Source organism: Octodon degus, unplaced genomic scaffold, assembly GCF_000260255.1.
Source record: "Octodon degus isolate 3935 unplaced genomic scaffold, OctDeg1.0 scaffold00002, whole genome shotgun sequence".
NCBI classification, from domain to species: Eukaryota; Metazoa; Chordata; class Mammalia; order Rodentia; family Octodontidae; genus Octodon; species Octodon degus.
In genome coordinates this window covers 1,849,024-1,861,886 of record NW_004524578.1, presented here as the reverse complement: position 1 = coordinate 1,861,886, position 12,863 = coordinate 1,849,024, and the positions used below count along the sequence as shown (strand labels likewise).

The 12,863-nt window shown below is 44.4% G+C and overlaps 1 protein-coding gene across 1 annotated transcript in view; it reads right to left on the bottom strand.

Annotated features, from left to right (window-relative positions):
* Positions 1-12,616, bottom strand: part of Otud7a (OTU deubiquitinase 7A) — a 153,104-nt gene extending 140,488 nt beyond the window's left edge. Inside the window, exon 1 of the mRNA XM_004623441.2 lies at positions 12,491-12,616. The gene's annotated coding sequence lies outside the window, so the exon portion shown is untranslated. The remainder of the gene's footprint in view (positions 1-12,490) is intronic.
* Between the last annotated feature and the right edge of the window lie 247 nt (positions 12,617-12,863).

The following is a 12,863-nucleotide window of genomic DNA, read 5'->3' as shown; positions in this document are numbered from 1 at the left end:
GTGAGAGAAAGAAGAAGTGAAGGGAAGAAGAAGTACAAGATGTTAAGGTAGATTACTACTTGTTTTCCTTAGTTCACTGAAAAGTTCGTACTAGTTCATTTGGACAGCTTTCATGCCCGTGTCTTGTACTCTGAGCAGGCACTGTGTACTTTGTGTACAGCTACCTTCGCAGGCCTGGGATCACAGGCCTAAGGGTTAAGGATTGCTCTTTCAATGCCACTTCCTGCTGTGAGCTCATACAGAGTAACAGACCTCATGCGTCCACAAGGACGAGCAATCACAAAATGGGAAGAAGACTAGAACATGGACATGAATTCTGTAAGGCTCTGAGACACAAGAGCCCCGCTGTGACTCGCAGAGAACCACGACCGTGCAACTCCAGCATGTCCGAACACTGCAAGGACCGACTCTCTGGGGCCAGGCATGCTGCTCCATCCTGAACATCCGCAGCAACATCTCCCTGCACCACGTTAAGACTCCCAGCTCTGCACATGCGCAGGGCGTCCTTGCTGTATGAGATTTAGGCTCGTATTTTTCCAGGTGTACAAATCTAGCTGCTACACTGGCATTAAATATGTGTCTGAATCAGATCAATGTCTTCTCAACAAGAACCTGAAAGATCCAAACAACTCACCAATCATGATCAGAGTTCCACTATTTATTTCATTTTATTCAGTTCTTATCTTGGTAAAGACACCTTTCCTACAACAGCAAAAAAAAAAAAAAAAAAAATGCCTCCTGGATCTAGGTCTTCTCCCAGCCTCCTGCTGTCATTGCGACAAGCGAAGGAGCCCCAGGAGAACTGATCTGCATGCCCATCCTATCTCGGGGAGGGTTTCCCTGGAGGTCAGGGCTCATATTTGACTTTTATTATCGTCATGAGTTATAGTATACTACATGCTAAATAAGTACACTGGATGAATGAACAAAGGGAACAAATATTAGAAACTACTCCACTCTGATGGGTAGACATAAACACAAACATAATTACAATAAATATGGCAATAATAGATTGATCAGAATTCAAGAAAGAACAGTTTCCTCTGCCTGGAAGAAAATCAAGCTGAAGGTACAAAGAAGGTTTTTTTTTGTTTTTTTTTTTCCTTCTTCTTCTTCTTCTTCTTTTGTCTTTCTTCACCTTCCTTTACCTTTCTCTTTTTAAGAACACTTTTTTTTTTTTCAGTGCTAGGGATTGATGTCCTGGCTTTATACTTGCTAGACAAGTACATTACCAAAAAGCTATACTTCCTTTCTAGATGACTTGCAGCATCAAATTCATTCTCTTCATTCAGTTTTTTTCTTCTGATGTGTGCATCTTTTAAACTGAGTTGTGGGTCTGGCTTACAAGAAAGCATTCATCTATCCGCTCAGGGAATGGCTGGACGTGACAGTACTCTCTCGTGTACAGCGCACCCTCTTCTGGTCCTAAGAAAGCAAGTGGCACCTGCAAGCACCCTTCCCTTCTGGGACAGTGAAGTACAAAAGAAGGGGACAAACCCCACACCCATCGGGAGCTCCACCCCTGATAGTATCCTTAAACATCTGCACCAGCCTTACCCCACCTTTAGACTTCCATTTTTTAAAAAATATAAATACCTATTTGTTCAAGTCAATTAGGCCAAATGTTTGAGCATATATGTAACTGGTAGATGAAAGTAGAATGATTTCGAGGCCAACATTAGAAAAGCAGCAGAGGAAAATACAAGGTGAATGTCATTTATAAGTAGATGTAAAACTTAAAATGGAAGATGAGCAAACACATCTAAACTCCAGAAAATTATGTAACAGTACAAAGGAAGTCCTGGGTGTGGGGCAGCAGTCTCACCTCAGGTCCTTGGTAGCAAGGGTGACTGAGGCAGCGAAGGTGAGGTGTGCGGGAGCCCAAGAGATGCCCCAGTCATCCCCAGGATGCTTCACTCTGGACTCAGGTGAGAGAAAGAAATGCCCCTCTTGCTACATCTCCTGTTATTTCTATTCTCTGTTACTAACAGCCACACACAGTTCTAGTGCCCGTAGATTTCTTTACCAAATGTATGAAGAAAAACCATATGGTCATCTCAAAAGATGCCAAAGTTCACATCTGGTTTTCCTAATGATTTGGACAAACCAAAAAGAAAAGAATCTCTCTTTACTTGCTGAAGTGTACAGAGCTTAAGCTTATGTGAATGATTAGTCCTCATAACGAAAACTTTGGAATGATCTTTATCAGATTTCAGAATAAGAACATCACTCTTAGGACACCTGAAAAATTCAAATGGCAGGAACATGATCAAAAGACAAAACTCAGTACCTTTTCCTGTATATTAACATTAGCTAGTGGAGCATTTTAAAAATAAAAAGATTCACTTTGTACTAGCCAACACCAAAAGAATATCTTACCTATCAATTTGGGGAAACACACAAATAAGAGACATCTTTATTTTGTTCTTTTGCAGAAAACAATAAATCTTCATTGAGGGATAAAAAGGGAACTTAGGTGAATGGATAGGAAGACTGCATTTTAAAGGTGCTAATTCTTCTCTTATTTATAATGCACTGAGTATAATCTCCACATAATTTTTCTGTGGAAAACGATCTCTAAGATTTAAGCAATATATTTCAAGACAATTTTTTTTAATGTATTTGGTTGTTGCAGGGCCTCACTATGCAGTTCAGACACATGGTGATCCTCCTGTTTTCAGCCTCCCCAGTGCTGGGATTACAGGCATGTGCCACCATGCCTGGACTCTAGCTGGCTCAGCCTGCCCTGAGGGTGGGGCTGGCATGGCATGTGGTGCCAGAGATTGAACCACAGTCCCTGCGCTTGCCTAAGCAGGCACTTTAGTCCGCTGAGCTATCTCTCCAGCCCCCAAGACAATTTTGGTGAAGAACAAAGTGTGTATGTGCCGCTGAAGTGGGCACTGACAAAGAATGAAGTGGATGGGGCAATCTGTCCTTGCACGCAGCATCCACAAAAGTTGCCTGAGTAGAGCAGTGGGACAGCACCACAGGGCAGCAGGTGACAGGCCTAGAGGGAGGCTGCTTGGTCCATGAGCACAGCACGTGTCCCCACTCTCCTACCCATGCCCCATTCCATCCCTCTTTACCTGATACCAGCCTTTGTTCATGGCTGTCACCTCTTCAGCCCCATGTGGCAAGTCAGGATTAGAAATGAAACATGAGCCAAGACGACTCAGATCTCTGCTCTATTGATTTTCCTTACAGTCCAAAGCATCCCTGTGCTTGGGCCTTCTCCTTCCATGAATCCCTAAACTGCAAGGGACAATGTCCCTTGGGCAAACATTTTGCTTTCCTAATAAGTGAAATGGACATACCATTCCAGAAAAGCATCCTCATACATCTGCCTCACCTGGAAGTGATGTGACAGAAAAAGCTGTACTTGTCTGTGACCACAAGGAGAATGATGAAAGAATTTCAAAGTACTGCTTGGCATCACTGAACAGCTACCTCAGTGTCAGCACCAACTCTAGACTATTGAGAAAAAAAATATACGTCTTTAACAAAGCCCTTGCTGGTCAACTCTCTTGTCGCCTGAGGCTGACAGCACTGCAGTCTGCTAGGACAATACATGTGGGAAATCCCAACCTGATGGGAGTCCCATGCGGAAAGACTATACTATAAAATAAGACAGTAATCCATTTGGAAAACGTAATATTGGATTCCTTCTATCACATCTCTGACCAACAAATTCCACATGAATTAAACTGAAATAAAACTGTTTCTTAGCTATCATCATCTATTAAATAAGAAATAAAACTATCGAACCTCAGAAGGTAAAGTATAGGTGAGCGTGTCTGTGGCTGGGACACAGGAGGCAGTTTAGAGACCCTGGGTGATGTGGGCCACACCCCCTTCCTGTGCAGGCCCACATTATACTTCCTGATGTCTCCTGCACGTGGATGTGACCCTGAGAATAAGTTTCAGGCTGGTGGAAGGTGATGTGGAAGCGATGGGGGTCATTTCCAGGCCGGCTCCAAATGCCCCGGGGGCCCCGCCCTTCTCTGATGCATCATATGCTCGCTGGGGGAGGAGGGGCCGGGGCTCGGTGGGCCCTTGATGGGGGGAGGGGGGCGAAGCAGTCTGGTGAAGCCAAGCTCTGTAGCACAAGGCGAGAGACAAGGCTGTGTTGAGTCAGAGCACCAGGACTGGGGGTGACGCTCTCCGCGCATTTAGCTGGTGTTGACTAAAGCGGAAAGCTCTCTGAAGACGAAAACTCAAAACTTCATTAAAATTTGATAAAAGTGATACTAGCAAAAAACAAAGACACTAAACTTACGAATGACAAGAATACAGCAAAAATGTGATCATTAAGAAAATGGGAGAAGATTTTGTAAGTTATATAATAAACAAGGGATTGTCATTCAGAATACATGATGAACACTAGGCCAATAAAGTTGGCAAATTATATGAATATGCGATTTACAGGAAATGCAAATGACCCATCAACAATGAACAGAAAATCAACCATAGCAACAACGAAAAGAAAAACTGAAACACAAGATAGCCATTCACTATGTCTACTCGCTCTCTCATTGGACCTGCAGAATAAGTGGCTGCAAACATCAAGTCCTAGTGACATCAAACAGGTACTTTTTAACACCGTTAGTGGGCGTATTCTGGCAGACTACTGAAGTTCACTGGGGGCCTTTTTCAGCATATAATTTTTCTAATGTGCACATCTTGTGGGTCTACAATTCCGTCTCTTGCTTTTTCCCCTAGATGACACGTAGGTCATAAGCACAGAAAAGCCTGTCTGAGGATGCTCTGTGCAGCCCACATAGTTGTATATAAAAATACTAGCAACATGAAAATGGCCAGATCAAGTGCAGCACATCAACATGTGCACCACACTCTAGGTGTCAGCATGCGACCTTCCCCAAGGCACTTGAGAATACTCATACACTATGGTATAACTCCTGTAGAGGGAAAAGAATCTCACACACACTGTCACATCCAGCAGGAGACACCTGGTGCCACAGTTTGTGTCTGGACACCCCAAAAGCCCCATGTGGACATAGGTGGGGCATTCCAGCGGTGGCTGAATCTGGAGCATGCGATTGGTGTGCTGCTGGGATTGGTGTGTGCTTACTAAGTCAGTCCTCTGACAGATTTGGCGCTGCCCCAATCCCAGTCCTCAACAGAAGGAGGCTTATCTTCTCCCTTCCTTGCTTGCTTTTGCTGCCTTCTGCCTGCCCTGCACTTGTTCTCTGAGATGCCTCTCTGCCAACCCACCTGCCTCAGAGCCAGCTGATTATGGACTGGAAACCTCTACAGACCTACAAACTGTGAGCTAACCAAAGCTTCTTCCCTTTAGCTTTAGGTGTTGGGTATTTTGTCTCAGCATGAGAGCAAAGGAGCTAAGAGACCTGCTGGATCCCTGAGGGTGCTTTCTAGAAACGACTCCTCTGTCAGTCTGTCTAGCCCTGTTCTGTCACAGTGCTAGCCATGGCGCGGAGCCTTAAGAGCTGCTAGGTTCCCTTTATTCCTTCATGTCTTTGTTTCTGCAAGGAGTGTGCCAGGGATACCAGAGCTCAATTCAGGCGTAGGCTCTGCCTTCTAAGCATGCCCAGGTCGGTGGTCTGAGTAAACTAAAAGAGGTACTTCACCTGGTGTCCAGTGCTGTAAAAGCAACTGGCTGGAGATAAACACATGGGAAGGGGACCCCCTAAATAGGAGTGGAGGGAAAATAACGGGGTCTCCAAGGAAGTGCTGCAAACACCAGCAGGACGAGGGGTTTTGCAAAGAGGTAGAGGGTTGGGTGTTGTGTGTGTGTGTGTGTGTGTGTGTGTGTGTGTGTGTGGTTACAGGCAGTGTACGGTGCCATAAGATAGAGGGAACAGGATGTGTACAGACTTGGAGAACAACAGCACAAGGGACACATTCCAGAAACTAGACCTCCAAGTTTACAAAACTGAGACCTGAGAGACCAAATAGGACCTACATAACTGGATTTCCCAGCCTGTAAGTGGTGATACAGTCATGACAGTCAATTAGCCTCTCACTGACTTAGCATCGCAATGTAATCTCAGTCAACGTCTTGGAGGATTTCTTGTAGACAGAAATAAGGCTGATTCTAAACTTATATACAAGAAGAACTAAGTTGGCCAAGGAAGTGCTGAAAAAGAAGATAGTTGAAGGATGCACACCACCCAGCTTTAAGGTGGAATTTAAACATACTGGGATCAACACAGTGAAACTGCTGGAAGAATATGTTTCAAAGGAACACAAAACAGACAATTGAGTTTTTACAAAGGTACAAAGGTATCCAATGAAGAAAGGATAGAGTTTTAACAAATGGTGCTGGAACAAACAGATATTATATTAAAAAATAAAAGAAAAACTGACTTCAAACTACATCTCATACCATGTATAAAAGCTCTAATTGGATCACCTGTATACATGTTTAGTTACCACCTGTAAGCAGGTGCATGTACACAACTGTGTGTGAGTGTCCCCAAGAACGTGTTGTTGGGGGGGGGGGGGGGGGGGGGCAGAGAAGGGTGTCTAAGGAAGTTTTTTTTTTTTTTTTTGCGGAACCAGGGATCGAACTCAGGCCCTTGCACTTGCCAGGGAAGCATTTATTCCACTGAGCCATCTCCCCAGCCCCTAGGAAGTTTGAGTACAAGTTCCAGTGGGATGGACAGTTACACTTAGAAAGTTCCAGGCCACTAAGGTAAAGGAGAACCACAGGAGAAGGTGAAGTGGCTGTTTGCCATTTTGAAAGAAAATCTTTAAATTTCACAAGCACAAGAGAATTTGAGCTTTGGAGATTTTTAATAGATCACTCTTAGTTGAATGGTTACATATGAGTGATTGATAAAATTCAGTACTTATCTCTTCAAGGAGAACTAGCTAGTTTGCCCAAACAAATTCAAGACATCTGTCATCACAGATAAGTCTCAGCATTTCAAATAGATAACATCAAGATAGATGGATATTTTTTAGAGCAATCCAGGTTTCTATAATATTCCAGAAACTTTATGAATTAATATGGTATATTCAGTTTTCTTCTCTAGCCATCTGGATTTTCATTTTTGGTCAATAGAATCATTTCACAAACCCCCACAAGGAATTCATACAAAGCGAGGGACAATTTATGCAAGACTCTGATTCCCACCGTCTCATTCTTGAAACGAGGGCAGCGCTTCCTATTTTCATACCCTGGCTTGCAGCATAGGGCCTGGTAAGGCATGGGCATAGCTATCGTTCCTTATGCTACTATCAGAGCATCCATTTGCGAATGTATTCAGGCTAATAACCTGGAAAATAACAAAATCTTTTGGCACTCCATTCCTTCAAAAGATTTGCTTTGGACAACTTTTGTGTCATAGTAAAGGAACTTAAAATTCTTAAAAGGTTGATTCTGTATGGAAACACAACTAGGAAACCCAAATTTATGGGATCCACTATTCAAGTCAAGAAACCGCATTTTTAAGCAGAAAATTTATTTGTCCTCACCCCCTTGAGAAAAGAATGGCTAAAACAATCTCGCTCAAACACTAGTCCTTGGCCCAGGACCAAATAGGCTGTGCCGAAGCCTGGAGGAAGTCATTTCAGCAAGTCTGAAGCAATTGATTCCAGCCAGGACTGCTCTTTGCCCTTTGCCAAGGATAGAGTATTTCTTCTTGAATGGCACATTGTCCCAACATGTAAGCTGCCTCTGACTTCTGCCTCCCTAATCAATGTCAAGGACACATCACAGCTGTGGGGACAGGGAATTGAAATGGAACAGAAAACAAGCAAGGAAGATTAATAATACAGGGAGAGGGAGGAGAAAAAGATAGAGGAGAGAGAGGCCCAGAAAGAGATGAATGTGAGCTCTGCCGAGAGGCACATATTCAAGAGCAATCGATACAATAAATTTCGTGGATGCTGCACTGGCTACTTATCACTGTGAAGCAAATTACCCCCAAATTTCAGGACTTACAACAACACATATTTATAATCTCATAGTTTATGTAAGGCAGGTGTCAGACTGCAGCTGAGCTGGGTATCTGGCTCCATGTCACTTCCAAGGTTCCAACACTAGGGACTGAACCCAGGGGCTCGCCCTGAGCTACATCCCCAGCCCTTGATTTTTTTTTTTTTTTTTTTTTCCAGAACCAGGAATTGAACTCAGGCCCTTGCGCTTGCCAGGGAAGCACTTATTCTCCTGAGCCATCTCCCCGGCCCTTTTTTTTAAAAAAATTTTTGATCCAGGGTCTCATTAAGTTACTAGATAGCCAGAACAGGTTTAAAATTGGGGTCCTGGTGCCTCAGCCTCCCAGAGCGCTGGTATTACAGGTGTGTGCCACCATGCCCAGTTACAGTCCAAATGTTGGCTGGGCTCAAGTCTTGCTTGAAGGTCAGTTGAGGAAGAGTCCTCTTCCAGTCTCCTTATGTGGCCACTGGCTGGACTGTTCTGGACAGCAGCTGACTAAGAGGCAAGGTTCCTTGCCATGTGGGTGTCGGCACAGGACGATCACAGAATGACAACTGTTTTGTCAGAAGGGCCACATGAGAGGAGGCAGTTTGGGGGTGACCAGAAGGGAAGTCAGAGTCTTCATGAGCTGACCCTGGAAGTGACAACCCATCACTTCTCAGTGAGAACAAGTTGTAGGTCTTGCTGCCACATAGGGCATGGCAGCCCAGGGATGATGTGACATCAGGAGGGTGGAGCACATTTATGGAAAACCAGAGACGTGACTTTGAACTGCTCTTCAGTCATTTCATGAACTTTTGCGCTATGCATGAAACTGAAAAAAGGAAACAGCACAGTGCTGTCCCCAAAGAGAGGCTCACGGGGCCATAAAGATAAGCAGCTGCTGGTAAGAAGGGAGCAGAAAGTGGAGGGGAGCTTCCCAGGATGCCTGGTCTGTAGCCTTCTGCGTCTGCAGGGCACATGCTTTGCTCTGTGTTGGGAGCCACTGAAGCTGGGAATTGTTCATATGTGAGAGCAGGACAAGGCCACAGTGTTTAAAGTGGATAAGCTGCCTCAGTCTTGAGAAAAGTATTGTGCCTGGACAATTTCAGTCATGAGGCGCTAAGGCAACCTTGTGTCCCTTGATGCTAACTTTGCAAAAGTATAAACAAATGCCACTGCTTTTGCCCATTCCTCTTTTCCCATCCAGTAAAGGGGCCTCCACCTGACCCGGCTCTTGTCTCTCGTCTGTCTTTCCCTCATTCCTGCCGCTGTTCCTCCCCAGGGCACAGCAAGCGACCTACAAGCCCCAACAGTTCTGGTGACTGCAGGGCAGTAGGGGTGGCTCACCTTGGGAGGCAGGGGACGGACGGCATGCATAAGGCTATCCTGCCCAGCTGCGCCCAGGGAGAGGCGAGCAGGAAGCGTGAATGCCAGCACACATTCTGTGTGGACATCTGCCCTTGTTCTGCTTTTCACAGTTACGGGGAAGAAAACTTGTCACATAAAACTTTCAGAAGAAGCACATTTAGGGTAGGAATATATTCTCCAAGGATGATCCTGTTTTTTAAGACCATCTAGTCCATAGTTGTAAGCAATTTCTAAACTAACCTATATGTTCACATGCTGTTTAAAATTAGTTTTTATTAAAACTTAGTTAAATTTCAAAACATTCTCAAGGAAGATTCACTCTATGCCCAGAGTGCCTGTATAGGTCTCACTTTAGTCTGTATTACAAAGTAATTACAGTATTCCAGCTTTCCAGAGGGCGGCTCTGTTCTAATGTGATGCATGTCAAAGTAGGTTACGATGTCTGAAATTCATTTTCAAATGTTCCTGACAGAAAGATATCTAACATAATTCAAACAAAAACTCCAGCTGGTTGCCAGTGACTGCAAAGCCTGCAGACCAGGGAGACTGGGGCATAGGGAATGGAAGGAGTCGAGGTCACCGAGAGGGTCAGAAATGACCAGAAGGGCGGCACACAGGGACTTCTTCAGGTTGCTTTTCACCGATGTGTGCTTCCCACCTCCGGGACTGAGCTTCCTTTGCCACCTTCTCAGTGTAGACTCTATCTGGGCCTGGGAGCACACACCTAGAATCCCAGGACTCAGGGAGCCTGAGGCAGGAGGGTCACGATTTAGCAACTTGACCCCCTGGCTCAAAAAAAAAAAAAAAAAAAAAAAAAAAAAAAAGTAAAATATGCTGGGGTTGGTGACGGTCACCTGTAGTCTCCTAATTTTCAGGACATGGAAGGCTGGGGAGGAGAAGTATGTGCTGAAGGTCACCTGTGTCTGCACAGGCCAGAGAAGAGACACGTGTGCGTACTAGACAGCCTCATTTCCGAGCCCTCCTCCGGTCTGTCTGGATACTCTCCCTTGTGGGGTGATCTCACACCCACAGAAAATGTGAAAGATGAAGGACAGTGTAGGAAGGAAAGAAAGCCTGAGGCCCTGATCAACTGATGGTGAAAAATCACAACGTAACTATGAAGGGTTACTAACACCATATGTGCAAATCAGCCGCAGAAGGGAGTTCTCACGCTGTCCCAAAGCTTACCCCCCACTCAGCTACTAATTCGATGGGCTTTGGAAGGGAAGCTCTGGTACAAATCCTCGAGTTGGGAGGATGAACTTGGCATCATCGGCAACAGGTCAAGGGATGAAGGCACCTGCTGGCATGCTTAGCAAAGGAGAAGCTGACTGAAGTCTAAGTGTGGGGAAACCGTCAGACAAACCAACCACGGAGCACCCTACAGAGAGATGCTTAAAAATATCAGCCTAGTGGAGCTGGGTGTGGTGACACGAGCGCAGCCTTGGCTACTGAGCAAGACTATGTCTCAAAGAAATTAGAAAAGAACTGGGAATGTAGTGCAATAGGAAGTCCTGGGTTAGAGGATTCCCAGTATCTATCTCCATCTCCATCTCCATCTCCATCTCCATCTCCATCTCCATCTCCATCTCCATCTCCATCTCCATCTCCATCTCCGTATAACAAGGCTGAAGGTATTACTCAGTGGTAGAGTCCTTGCTACACAAGTAGTGAAGTAGTGTCTTTAATCAGCACACACACACACACACACACACACACACACACACACTCATGAAAGACACAAACAAAGGAGGGCTTTGCTTTAGAATGAAACAGATATAATTACTTTTGGTGCACGGAACCTAACTGAATGCCAGACAGAGACAAAGCACCATGATGACTATTTTGAGGACAAGCCAGGGTATCTGAATAGGATAATCTGTGGCTAATATTTCCGTATCAGTGCTCAGTTTGAAAGTAATCACAGTATTCTAGCTTCCTAGAGGACGGCTCTGTTCTAACAAGATCCATGCCAAGGTATGTTGCGACGCCTGAGATTCATTTGGAGCTGTTCCTGACAGAACAGCTGAACGCGTGAGCCCTGCATCATTGCCTGGTGTCGAAACACATTTATAGCTTCTCTCTGTGTGGAAGCCAGTGGTGAGTCTGAATAAGGAATGCATGTGTTTTCATCTGAGTCCTTTAACTTTTCTATATTTGAAGTTTTTTTTTTTCTAATAAAAGTTAGGTGAAAGGCTCATGAAAATGTTTGTTCCAAGACACATAAGTGGTGCTTGGGTGTCAAGTAGAAATAAACTATTTTTTGGATAAACATTAAGGGAAAACATTAAAAACTAAAATAAAATAATGAGAATATTTACTTATTTGTTTATTTATTTTTTATGCATTTAGTACAGGGGATACAAGGTCTACAGGGCCTCACTATGTAGATTGGATTCATAGTGATCCTCCTGTTTTCAGCCTCCCAAGCACTGGGATTACAGGTGAGCGCTACCATGCCCAGTCTCAATCGCGGCTCAGTGCGCCATGGGGGTCGGGCGCAGGGCTGGCATGGTATTGCTTTTTTTTTTTTAACCAAAAGAAAACATATATATATAATTATAAATATACAAGATCGCTAAGATAATTATAATACTAATATCTATTAGTTCATTGAAAGGAATGGTTTGTCCTTGTGTTGTCTGATCAATTTTTGCATGAATATATCTTATAATCTGAGCAACTACTTTGAGGAGAACAATAGGCAGCATAATAACCATTAACTTCCTATTTCTTGTTTTGAAATTCTGTATCTGTTTTTATTGTTTGTTTTTTTTTTTTTCTTTTTAAAATGAAACAAGAGAGAAAAGAGATTTTTTCTTTGGCTTGCATTGTTGTACTTTAACAGTACTTTAACAACCACTCATAGTTGTGACAGAGTTACAAAGTAAACTTCATTAGTGTAAAATCACTTGTTAATTACTAGGGTTGTGCTCCTCGCCAGTTCTAAGGGCGGGGGTTTAGCTCAGCAGCACAAGCACCTGCCAGGCAAGTGCAAGGTCCTGAGTTCAATCCCACCCCCACCCCCCCGCCCCCCCGACTAAACTGAAATTCTACTGCGGTGTGAAATACAGTCGTTAGTTTGATCTCAGGGGACTGTGGCAGGCAGAACCACCTTTGTCACAGGGGCACGGCCCTCATTTCCCCGGCTCAGGCACACTCGTGGATAGAGACGCTGATGGCACCGTGGCTGGCTGGCGCTGCCTTGGGCACACTTACTTGTCAGTCGCCCGTGCTCTCCGGAGGTGAGGGGCGGTCAGGCACGCAGGCCAGCACCGCGGGGTCCCTGGCGGACGTGGCCCATCTTTGCTGAAGGAGAAGGTATAAGGGCGCAGTCCCCCGGAAGTCTGCAAAAGGTGAGAGGATAGAATGTTCACATGGTTTGGAAAGTGAGAATTTGAAATTTCAACGTCAGAAGTTACGCTTTTCTATTTTAAAAATTAAATAGGAATTGTTTAAAATTTAAAAATAATTTTAAACATGTAACGTCCACAGGAAACGGTCCAGATACTGAGCTACCCCCGCTCGCCCTCAAGCCTTTCATTTTTTTTCTTTTCAAAGTTTTATTGATAAACATATAGCAATGAGACAG